The sequence below is a fragment of the Carettochelys insculpta genome, chromosome 9, assembly GCF_033958435.1.
Source record: "Carettochelys insculpta isolate YL-2023 chromosome 9, ASM3395843v1, whole genome shotgun sequence".
Taxonomy (NCBI): domain Eukaryota; kingdom Metazoa; phylum Chordata; order Testudines; family Carettochelyidae; genus Carettochelys; species Carettochelys insculpta.
Genome location: NC_134145.1, coordinates 43,107,365 through 43,119,658, shown reverse-complemented (window position 1 = coordinate 43,119,658; position 12,294 = coordinate 43,107,365). Strand labels below are relative to the sequence as shown.

The 12,294-nt window shown below is 50.1% G+C and overlaps 1 protein-coding gene across 8 annotated transcripts in view; it reads right to left on the bottom strand.

Annotated features, from left to right (window-relative positions):
• NTNG1 (netrin G1) overlaps positions 1-1,110 on the bottom strand; it is a 253,571-nt gene extending 252,461 nt beyond the window's left edge. For all 8 annotated transcript variants that reach the window (XR_012646598.1, XM_075003111.1, XM_075003112.1 and 5 more), the window contains exon 1: positions 272-1,110. The gene's annotated coding sequence lies outside the window, so the exon portion shown is untranslated. The remainder of the gene's footprint in view (positions 1-271) is intronic.
• Between the last annotated feature and the right edge of the window lie 11,184 nt (positions 1,111-12,294).

Sequence of the window (12,294 nt, the reverse complement as noted above, 5' to 3'; positions counted from 1 at the left end):
GCTGCACGGACCCCCCACCGCGTGCAGGTCCCCCCTCCGCCGGCGGCGCCCCAGGGCCAGGGCCAGCCCCAGCCCCGCGCTCAGGCGCAGCGCGGGGGGTGGGATTCCCACACCTGCCGCGGGCAGCCAAGTTTGCCAAAGCCTCGTCCCGCGTGCGCGGCCTCCGCTGCTCCCCCACGCCAGGCGCCGCTTCCCGCAGGGCTCGGTAGAGTCCCCCAGATTCACCCGCAGCGCGTGGCGGGCGCGGCCGGGACAAGGGAGTTGTACTCACCGTGCCCAGGAGCGATCCCTCTCGGGGGAGCGGGCACCGGGCTGCCCGGGGCTGCGGGAGCTCGGCAGCCAGCGGCGCGGCGCGGCTGCTCCGCCGCGGGGGTGCCGCTTGCCCCCCAAAAGTTGCCAGTGACGCCGGAGCGCTGAAGGGCCGCCGCCAGGGGAATTCCGTGCCCGGGAGCTGCAGTGCCCCTGCAGCCGGAGCTGCCCCGCGGAGCTCGGTGCGAGGCGAAGCGGCGGGAACGTGTCCGGCTCCCCCGCCCAGCTCGGCGAGCCGGGGCCCGCCCTGCCCCAACCAAGCCCGCAGTAGCCGCTCAGGTCTCCCGCAGCGCCGCCCGCCCCAGGCGCTGCTCCGCCGGCTCGCCCGTCCGCCCCAGCCACTTCTTGGCGTTAAACTTTTCCTGGAGCCCGGGGAAGGCGCAGGACGCGGCCCGGCTCTCCTAGCTGAGCTGCGCTGCGAAGGCTGCGCTCCTGGCAGGCCCCCGCCTGCATGGTCTGGGCGCTGGAGACGTGGGAGGTGCTGCGGGGACCGCACTCAGGTCAAGGGGTGCCAGCCCTCAGGAGCCCTTCTCCGGCCCGGCCCGCCGCGGCGCCCTCCGCGCATTCCTCTGCTCAGGTCAGCAGTGTCCGCGCACGCAGCGCGGCCGGCAGGGAGCGGGGGCACATGGCAAGTCCGCCGGAGGACAGAGACATGCCAGCGAGCCTTCCGGAGGGCAGTTCTCCCGGGTCCCTGCTCGGCGCTCGCACGGAGCCCGCCCCGCAAACGGGGCTCTCCAACTTCCGGGCCGGGCACAGTTCGGGGGCTGCAGCCGGAGAGGCGGCGGGGACGTTCCCCTCAAAAGCAATCTTCTCCTGCAACTGCCAGCAAGTAGAGGGATTGCAAACCTTATACCACCTCCGGCCGGAGCGCGCCGAGCGGTCCTAACGCCGCCCGCTTCTCCGCGCCTGCCACTTGCACAAGCCCCTCAGGAATTTAGGGCATAGGGATCATATCTCCCGGTGCCCTCCTGCCCCACTTGCACCTCTGTCTGCTCAGCCCTTAAAATCTTGGACGCTTCCAGTCGGAAATGGTCTGGCGGGGTCAAAGTGCACGTTGGATCTTGGCAGTTTTTAACCCTGCCTTCCAAATTCCACCAGGCAAAGGAAGACCAAGGCTGGCTGTTCTGATTGTACCTCCGCCCCTAAGACTACATCCCATCCCTGTTGTGCTGCCAAACCCAGAATCCATCAGGTGGGTCCTGCTGGATCCGGACTGTTTTTAAGCCCCATCTAGCTCAATTTCATGCCTAAACAAAAAGCAGGTTCAGCTGTTATTCCTGCACCTTAAAAACACATACCCTGAAGCTGTCCAATACAACACTACCACCCCAGGCTCAGAATTTGGCCATAAAACAAGGCATTGAAGGATCACAAAATATTCTTGAACAAGAAGCAAAAGCTACAATTTGGCACCTCTCGGCTTTCATGGGTTCTGCATACTCCCTAGCTGTACCCACTAAAGTCATATGCAGCTTCTCCTAATCTATCAGAAAAATCCAGACCCCAATGTAGCAGTGCCCTGGGATAGCAGTGCCAACCCAAACCCATCCCTGCCTCCAGGTATCTGGCATCTGAATCTGGCCGAAAGGGACAGATCTGAGCTTTTTTGCACATGAAAGTCTCAATAATTGGACTTTTACTGATGTAACAGGGGTATGTTCTCTATTTGGGCAAGACCCCAGTAGGGCCTCAAGACTCTTTGTGAAGGAGTCAGGAAGATCCCTACTGCAGTGCGAATGATTGAATTATTCTTTAGTTAAAGCATCAGCTGAAGGCAAACCTGAGGCTGCATAAAATGTAGTTCTTTGTGAAAACCACATGCACGTTGTGGTTATGATAAGACAGCATAGCTAATCCAGCAGTTTGTACTGATTTTCCCAATGAGCTTTTATATTTGTTAGAACCAGCAGCTCGGTCTAAGTGTGATTGAAGCCTCATAATCAAAAAAATAAAATGTTTGCATAAATCCCAATGAAATGAAACTGCCAACGGTCATTGTGAGTGATGCCTATCACAGGGGCAGGAAATAATTTGTGCAGAGAGACCACTCTGTTAATTTTCCTACTGCTCTTGGGCTGGCACTGGACTCCCAGGAAGGGGTGGGACCTTGGTCAGAAGGGGTGGGGTGTAGGGCTTCAAAGACAAAGGGAATGTTTAAGTGTGAAAGCGAAACACTTTGCCTGTGTCTAAACTGGAGTGTTTAGTCAAAACTCACTGAGCATCCACATGCAAAATCAACAAGAAGTCCTGTGGCACCTTAAAGACTAACATATATTTTGGAGCATAAGCTTTCATGGGCAAAGACCCACTTCGTCAGTTGAAACATATGCAAAATATATCCAAAATATCTGATAGTGCATAGGGTGCCACAGGACTTCTTTTTGTTTTTGAAGATACAGACTAACTCAGCTACCCCTCTGATACTTCACATGAAAGTGCATTTTGTCCACAGTAAGTCAACAGAGCACGGCACTTTTGTCGACAGCCTTCTCTGCTTCTCCACCATGAGGCAGAATGCCTTTGTTGACATGTTCTGTCTAGAAAAAAAAAACGTGGAGGCTCTGGGAGGGGGACACTTCTGTCAACAGAGAGTTCCTCTATGGCACTGGAGAGCTGGCCCTGGGAGACACATTGTCCACCATGATCACAGCTGTATGCTCTGTGCCTCTGGCCATTCTTAAAGGTGCAGGGAGCCCTGGAAACCCTGTGGCAGAAAGCTGATAGCATGCAAGCAGCAGGGAGGGCCGCTGATACCCACACCTTCACACCTATTCAGAGAATAGAATGAACAGATGGCTGACATCCAGCAGCTCTGTGACCCCCGCCAGGGCCCTCCAGGGAGCCACTGGAGGTGTCCCGGAAGTCCTCCCCCCCGGGCACAAAATTCAGGGCCCCGTTGTGGACAGAGCCTGAGCTGTGAGACCCCCTGGGCCACTGGGCACAGGAGGCCCTCCTGGACCCCACTGAAAAGAGGAGGAATGCTTCTGCCTATACCTGGCTTGTCAGTGCATTGGCAGCATGGGGCCACCCTGCCAGGACAATGGAGCAGGTCCAGGTGAAGATAAAAAAGCTGACATGGGGTACACCTGGGCCCAGGACACAGCCAGGAGGTCAGGGGCAGAACTTGCCACCTGCTCCTACTTCAAGGAATTGTACAGCCTCCTGAGGGGTAATGACAGCTCCCCACCACCACTGTGGATACAGTTGGGGAGGCCCCACCACCACCACCAGAGATGGAGGAAGATCAGCCCAGGATCCTGCTAGAGCCACCCTCAGACCATGACTCTAGTGACAGGATCCACGTGATTACCCTGGACTTGGCATCTTCCAGCCAGACCACGTCCAGGACATCCCTGGACCTTGTTGAGGGGACCCCGGAGTAAGGAACCCATGCATTACACACCCCAGTGTGTGTGCGTGCAGGGGGGGGATGCCTGCCTCTCCCTCCTATGACTGGAAGTGGTCCAGCCTCACAGGCTCCAACCAGACCCCAGACACACCGCAGAAGACTGCGGCTCCCAGCTCCTGGGCATGCCTGCAAGCAAAAGTCAGAATCCGCTCCCACAGAGAGCACTGTGAGCTCCATGGGGCAGGAAGGGCCAGGCTGTGCCTGGCTCACCTGCCACCCATTTGGGGACCCCTCTGTGGCTGGACACCCCACCATGGCTGCTAGCCTGTTGAGTGTGGCGGGGAGGGCCCACAGTGGTCAGCCCTGTTCCCAAGGCACCTGTCCCTGTGCAATAGTGCCTACCATGTAGGGTACACATGCTAAGGCTCATGGGACATCCCTGTCCCTCAGCCCAGGGGTGAGGGCTACTGCCTACGGTGGGTGGGGCCAGGGCCTTAGGGGGTGTGTTGTGGAATAACTCACCCTCTCTCCTCCTTCCTACAGCTGTGCCATTGGAGGGCTGGGTCAGCCCCACGTCCATGCCAGGGCCACCAGCCAGCCCATCCCTCACCTGGAGCCAGGCAGCTCAGGACCAGGCAGCCTGGGCCCACAGACAGAGGGGCCGTTGGCCAAACGAGGAGAACATGCTGCAGACCTACATCACTGTCCTCAGGAGGCACAATGATCTCATGGAGCAGTGGCTGCGGACCAACTTGGAGTGATGGGTGTGGGAATGGGAGTGGCGGATGCAGGGCTGGGACCAGCTTGTGGCCAGGTTCAATGCCACCACTGCCATCTGGGAGACCTTATTGGCCCAGGCACCTGCATCTGCCACTCCCTGCACCAGCGTCACTCCTGCTGCCCCCCGCACCAAGGTGTGCTGCAGTTCCTGCAGGGGGTGATGGCTATGGTTGACCTCCTGCCCCCCAGATCTCCCTGCCATGCCAGCCCACCCTGCTTTCCCAGCAGCACCCCAGGCCATGCCCCCTTTGCCACCCAGGCACCCCCTGTTCCCCCTATTGAGCCTGATGCTGCTGCAGTTCCACCTCATCTGTACCTCCCTGTGCATCCAGCCCTAAGCCAGCCCTGACAATGACCCCAAACTCACGGCAGAAGGGGATCCCAGGACTGACACCACTTGGGGTCAGGCCCCCCCCTTTTTCTACTCTGAGGCCCCTCACCCCATCCCAAGACCCCCCTCCAAGTTCAGATGCCCCCATCCCATCTCAAGCCCCCACCCCCAGATAGTGGAACTTAACTTTCCATCCTCTTATGGAGAAGACCAGCAGCCAGAGAGTGCTTTACCTGCATAAGGATAACCCTGACAGTGGACTTCCCCAAGCCAAACTGGTTCCTGACAGAGCAGTAGCCATTGGGCTTGGCAAGCGTCCATAGGGTGATGGCCACCTGCTTCTACAGGGGGATGGTGGCTGCATTTGGGTGCCCTGTCTGCAGAGGACAGGGGCGAGCCAGGTGCAGAGCTCCAGAAAGGTGTCCTTCCGCTTGCGGAAGTTCTGGAGTCCACTGCTGGTCATACCGCTGCCTCATGACCAGCCAGTCTCACCAGTCAGAACTGTGGTTATACCTCCAGACCCGTCTGATCGCCCCAGGGAGTGAGCACAGGTGGGGTGCTGTGGCACTGAGGTCAGTGTTGGGTGTGTGTCCCCCAGGGGAGATAAAGGATGGCTGTCAGCAGCTCAAGCAGCAGGACATGGGTCCAGGGCAAGCCCAGGGGCTGCTCTGGCACCATGGAAAGAAGGAACTCTGTCACAGAAAGCATGTGGGCCCTGCGGTAGCTTTGCTGTCCCTCAATCTGGTAGGAACTCAGCATGCGGGGGGAAGGGTTTGCGGTCCATGCAGCCCTGTCTGCCAGAATTCCAGTGTTTGTTCTATCAAGAAAGCAGCTGGGAAGTATGGTCGCTCTCTGAACAGAGAGTGCAGAAGTAGCTTTTGTGTGTGAGAGACGACTTCATGATACAGATTGTATGTATGCTGCAGTGCATGTGTGACAGTGACTGCGTGCAACACAGACTGGGTCTGTGTTACAGTTACAGTGTGTGTGTGTGTGTGTGTGCTGGCTGCTGCTGGGTAAGTTTATGAGAGAAGCCACCTTCTATCTCTTTAAGGGAAATCTGTCCTGCTCTGTTGTCTCCCTGCTCTGCAATCCAGATTCACTTACCATCCATGCTTCAGTTTGGGGCAGCTCCACTGTGTGTCTCCCTTTCCCACATCCATTCTCCGCAGAGATGGGGTACAGGGGCAGGGGAGCACCCTGATTTCACCACTATCTTCTCCCCTACACCACCTTCCCTCTCTGCACGGCTAGCAGGAGAATCCTAGAAGCAGCTCGGCTGCAGACAGAGCAAGGTGTGAGGGGAGGGGCAGCTGAACACATGTTGCTGGCTGTAAGTATGTGTGCTCTGCTAATCAGCTGGGTGGGCTGGAGAGAAATGGTTGATGGGTCAGATCTCGCCTCTGGGGCTGTTTTACCAACCCGTGGCCTAACAGAATGACCATATCTATGGAGACAGTGGAACTCATTAGCACTAGACAGCCACACCACAGTTTAGCAGGATTAAAAAGAATATGATCCATTCATATATGAATAATAAGAAAATATCTAGCAACAACTTGGGAAGGGGGGACACCAGAACTTCTAAGAGCTTTGGAGGTATACAAGTGTGCAAGCTTTAGGGCTTAAATCCAATCTCTAATTAAGGCAGGATAGGATGAAACTACCCTGGCAGTAGGTTATCTAATTGCCTATGGCAGGGTTTCTTATATCTTGCTTTGAAGCTTTTGGTACAGGTCCCTGTCAGAGACAGGATACAGTAATACCTCAAAGTTACCAACTCTAGAGTTACAAACCAGTGAAACACACACCTCATTTGGAACTAGAAGTACACAATTAGGGTGTGTCTACACTTTCATTCCTCTTTTGAAAGAGGTACGCAAATGAGGTAAATAAAAATGCAGAAGAGGTATAAATTTGCATATTTGACACCTCATTTGCATATTCTTATTTCAAAAGGGCTTCTTTTGGAAGAAGAAAGCCAGTGTAGACACTGCTCTTTCGAAAGCAAACCCATCTTCGAAAGAATCCTTCTTCCCTTTTATTTAATGGGAAGAAGGATTCTTTCGAAGATGGGGTTTACTTTCGAAACAGCAGTGTCTGCACGGGTTTTCTTCTTTTGAAAGTAGCTCTTTTGAAATAAGAATATGCAAATGAGGTGTCAAATATGCAAATATGCACCTCATTTACATTTTCAATTTCCTCATTTGCATACCTCTTTCAAAAGAGGAATGCAAGTGTAGACACACCCTTAGGGAGCAGCAGAGACCAAAAAAAACCAAAGGCAAATGTAGTACACTATAATACAGGGTGTTAATGTGAACTACTATTAAATAAATGGAAAACTGCATTTTTCTTCTCCATAGTAGCTTCAAAGCTGAATTGAAGCCATGTTCAGTTGTAAACTTTTGAAAGCACAACCATTACATTTTGTTCAGTTACAAATATTTCAAAGCTATGACCTCCACTGTGAAAGTGTTCATAACTCTTACGTGTTACTGTGCTGAACTAATTAGACCATTGTCCTGCCCTACTGTGGAAGTTCTAGTAGGATATTTATCCACCACAATGACCTAACTCCCATAACACAAACCTCTGTTGTAGAAGTATAATCTCTGTTTACAGACCTTTCAGGGAAACTAGTCTGAACATGGCATGCGTAACAAAACCCAAATTGAGATTTGCATGATTTGACCTGCTGCTCACAAACAGGGAAGAACTAGTAGGAGAAATAGAAGTGGATGGCAAATTGGGCTGCAGCAATTAGGAGATGGTGGATTTCAGGGTCCAGACAAAGGGAAGAAAGGTGATCAGCAAAATATAGACAATGGATTTCCGAAGAACAGACATTGACTTTCTCAGAGAACTGATGAGCAGGATCTCAGGGGAAGCTAATGTGCAGGGGAAAGTTGTCCAGGAGAAGTCAGTATTTTAAAGAAGCCTTATTGAAGGTGCAGGAACAAACCATCCCGATGCACAGTATGCAGACCAAATGTAGTTGGCAACCAGCTTGGCTTATCAGGGAATTCATTGGTGAGCTTAAACCCAAAAAGGATGCATATAAGAAATGGAAATGTGGACAGATGACTATGGAGGAGTATAAATATTTTGCTGGAGAATGCAGGGGAGTAGTGAGGAAGGTGAAAATACAATTGGAACTGCAGCTGGCAAGGGATGTGAAGGGTAATTAGAAGGGTTTCTACAGGCATGTTAACAGTAAGAGGGTGATCCGGGAGGGTGTGGGTCATTAGTGGATAAGGAGGTAACCTAGTGACAGATGATGTGGGAAAAGCTCAAGTACTCCATGCTTTTTTTGCCTCTGTCTTCATGAACATGGTCAGCTCCCAGACTAGTGCAGTAGGCAATGCAGTATGGGAAGGAGGTGGGCAGCCCTCATGTGGAAAGAACAGGTTATTTATAAAAGCTAGACATACACAAATCTATGGGTCCAGATTTAATGCACCCAAGGTACTGAAAGAACTGGCAAATGTCATTGCAGAGCCTTTGGCTATTATCTTTGAAAACTCATGGAGTTTGGGAGTCGTCCTAGATTATTGGAAAAAAGGCAAATATAGTGCCCATCTTTAAAAAGAGGAAAAAAGGACAATTCAGGGAACTAGAGACCAGTCAGCCTCACCTCAGTCCCTGGAAAACTCATGGAGGAGATCCTCAAGGAATCCATTTTGAAGCACCTGGAAGAGGGGAGAGTGATCAAGGGTAGTTAACATAGATTCACCGAGGGGAAGTCATTGCTGACCAATCTGATTAACTCCTGTGATTAGATAAGTGTCTCTGTGGGCATGGGGAAGTGAATGGATGTGATATACCTTAAATTTTAGCAAAGCTTTTGATAACGGTCTCCCACAATATTCTTGCCCATAATTTAAAGACATACGATTGGATAAATGGACTGTAAGGTGGATAGAAAGCTGGCTAAATGGTTGGGAACAAGTAGTGATCAATGGCTCAATGTCTGCTTGGCAGTCGGTTTCAAGTGGAGTGTTCCAAGGATCAGTTTTAGGGCTGGTATTATTCAACCTCTTTATTAATGACCCAGATGAGGGGATGGATCACACCCTCAGCAAATTTGCAGGTGATACTATGCCGGGGGACAGGTAGGTATGTTGGAGGGTAGGGATAGGGTCAAGAGTGACCTAGGTAAATTGGAGGATTAAGCTAAAAGTAATTTGATGAGGTTCAACAAGGAAAAGTGCAGAGTTCTGCACTTGGGACAGAAGAATCCCAAGCATTGTTACAGGCTGGGGACTGACCGTCTAAGTAGCAGCACAGCAGAAAAGGACCTGGGGTAACCAAGAAGGCTATTGGCAATTTGGGGTGCATTAGGAGGAGCATTTCCAGCTGATGTAGAGAAGTTATTATTCCCCTCTATTCAGCACTGGTGAGGTCACATCTGGAGTATTTTGTCTAGTTCTGGGACCCCCCAGTATAAAAAGGATGTGGATGCATTTGAGTGGGTCCAGCAGAGGTCAACAAAAATGATTAAGGGGCTGGAGCATATGACCTATGAGGAGAGGATGACAGATTTGGGTTTGTTTAGTTTGCAGAAAAGAGGGGTGAGGGGCGATTCGATAGCAATTTTCAGTTTCCTGAAGAGAAGCTCTGAAAAGGATGGAGAGAGGCTGTTCTCAGTAGTAACAGATGGCAGAACAAGGAGAAATGGTCTCAAGTTACAGAGCGGGAGATATACATTGGGTATCAGGAAAAACAATTTTACCAGGAGAGTGGTGAAGCCCTTGAATGTATTATCTAGAGAGATGGTGAAATCTCCATCCTTAGAGGTTTTTAAGTCCTGGCTTGACAAAGTTGTGGGCTGGGATGATTTAGTGAGGGTAGATTCTGCTTTGGGCAGGGGCTGGACTCGATGTCATCCTGAGGTCCCTTCCAGCCCTAGGATTCTATGATTCCAAGTTGTGGAAATGAGGCACCGATTTACATATCTTATGCTTCATTTGCATAATCTCATGTCAGAAGAGAGTCTTTTGAAAGGAAAAAAGCAGTGCAGATGGGGCTCTTTTGAAAATAAACCCCATCTTCGAAAGCATCTTATTAGCATAATGGCAGCCATGCGCACTTCAAAACTGCCAGTTGCAAAACACAGCCAGCCATGTAGCCAGGCAGCAGGGAGCCTTTCGAAACTACTCCTGGATTTTGAAAGCCCTTTATTCCCATCTGCTTTTGGGAATAAGGGGCTTTCAAAATCATGGGACCATTTCAAAAGGCTCCCTGGCTACACAGGTGGCTGTGTTTTGAAACTGGCAATTTTGAAGTGTGTGTGGCTGCCGTTATGCTAATGAGGTGCTGCATATTCATGAAGCTCCTCATTAGCATATCCCAAAGTGCCACATTACCATAGCCTCTCCGAAAGGAGGGGCTAGTGTGGCCACTGCTGAAGAGTTATTCGGCAAGGCTGTGTCTACACTTGCATTCCTCTTTTGAAAGAGGAATGCAAATGAGAGAAATCAAAACTGCAAATGAGGCACTGATTTACATATTTCATGATTCATTTGCATAATCTCTTTTCAGAAGAGATTCTTTCAAAAGAAAAGAAAAGTAAAGGCAGTGTAGACAGGGCTCTTTCAAAAGTAAACCCCATCTTTGAAAGAACCCTTCTTCCTATTTTGTGTCAGGAAGAAGCGTTCTTTCAAAGATGGGGTTTATTTTCAAAAGAGCCCCATCTGCACTGTTTTTTTTCTTTCAAAAGAATCTCTTCTGAAAAGAGACTATGCAACTGAAGCATAAGATATGTAAAATCGGTGCCTCATCTCCGTCTGCCTGGCTGGGCAACCTCAAGATCCAAGTCAATGGGAACTGAGAGCACTCATCACTTTACAGGAGGTGGGTTTTGTGCAGTGCAGTCCCCAACATGCTGTGCAAGGAGCACAAGCTTTTCCAATGCATTGAGCACACACTGCCAACTCTGCAACTGGCAGTTGAAATAAATTTTTTTGAATGAATTAGCAGGCAGATTGAATGAAAGAAAGCAGGAGGAGGGGTTCTAACCCACTCCATCACCACCTACCTATAATTGAGCCAAGAGCAAATATCCAAAGAGCAGCAGATTTCCCACAGGACAGAGCTGACCTGTCTGCTTGCTCATTGTTTTGCCCATAGTAGTTAAACCACCAATAAAGTCAATCAATTAGTGATGTTTCGAATGTTTATCTGGACTAGGACCTTTAATGCCTCCAGCTGCTTCACTTGTAGTTCCCAGTGAAAAAGGAATGTTTGAAAAGTCACTGGAAATACACTGGGGAGGGATAGCCCAGTGGTTAAAACATTGGCCTTATAAACTGAGGATCCTACTGTGGGTGCAGGGGTCTGGTCTCAATGACCTCTCAAAATCCCTTCCAGCTCTATGAGATATGTGTATCTCCATGTATTATGAGCAAAATCAAGAGGTTACTGCATTCAGTACGCAGCACACAAACCTGTAAACCTGTTCAGTAAAACAGGTAAATGGACAACAGCCAAATAGACATTTATCACTCAAGGCAGGGTAAGAAAGATATACCTTACCCTCTGCCTGTGGTAGCCTTAATCACACATGTATGCTTTGTAAAAAGTTTGCTCTGAGAAGGGGTAGATAACAAAAAGACAAATGCAGAGGCCACAAGTGCCTTCTGTAGAATAGGCTCCCATCCTCATTATCAAGGCCAGAGCCAACCAGTGTTAACAGTGCTGGGAAATTTTAGTGCAAAAGGCACAAAGTGCTATGAAAGCCTTCTAGTCAATGTGCAGCTTAATCTGTCTGGCCAGCTGGGATTATGATATTGCTTTGATGCACAATACATAAATAGGTATGTGAGTTTGAAATAGTACTCCTGTCTTTATTTTCATGCAATTGGATAATAACTTCTTCTTCTTGAGGATGAAATCTTTGCCAGTCTTGTTTCAGGGCTGAGAGTTTCTGTGTGCAGGACAACTTGGTCTGCCCTCTGTACACTGGTTGGCCAAGTCTACGCTACAGAGATCTTTCGAAAGAAACTCTTCCGGAAGATCTCTTTCAAAAGGACTTCTTTCGAAACAGAGCATCCACCACACAAAAAAGTGGATCATAAGAGTAATCTGCTTTTTCAAAAGAAAGAGTCCACACAGCCCCCACTCTTTTGAAAGAACAGGTTAGGGATCAAAAATGAAGACTGTTCTTTCGAAAGAAGGGCCCTGCGGAGCATCTACACCCATTTACTTTCGAAAGAAACTTTTGAAAGGGCACGCGCACTTCCTGAAATGGGAAAGGAAGAGTGATTGCGAAAGGAGCACCACATTCTTTTGATTTACTTTACTTAGAAAGAGCCCTCTTTTGAAAAATCTTCTGAAAGAACTTGCTAGTGTTGACACAGCCATTATGTGCACAATCCAAGAAAGATTGTGTCATAAAACTTATTTTTTCATTCCATTCCCATTGTTTCTCATTGGTACGGCATGAAATATTCTTATTCATTTTTGGGGAGTAAAGGCACTTCAAAGTAGCTCGGCTAGATGGCATGCTGGCACTTCAAAGTTT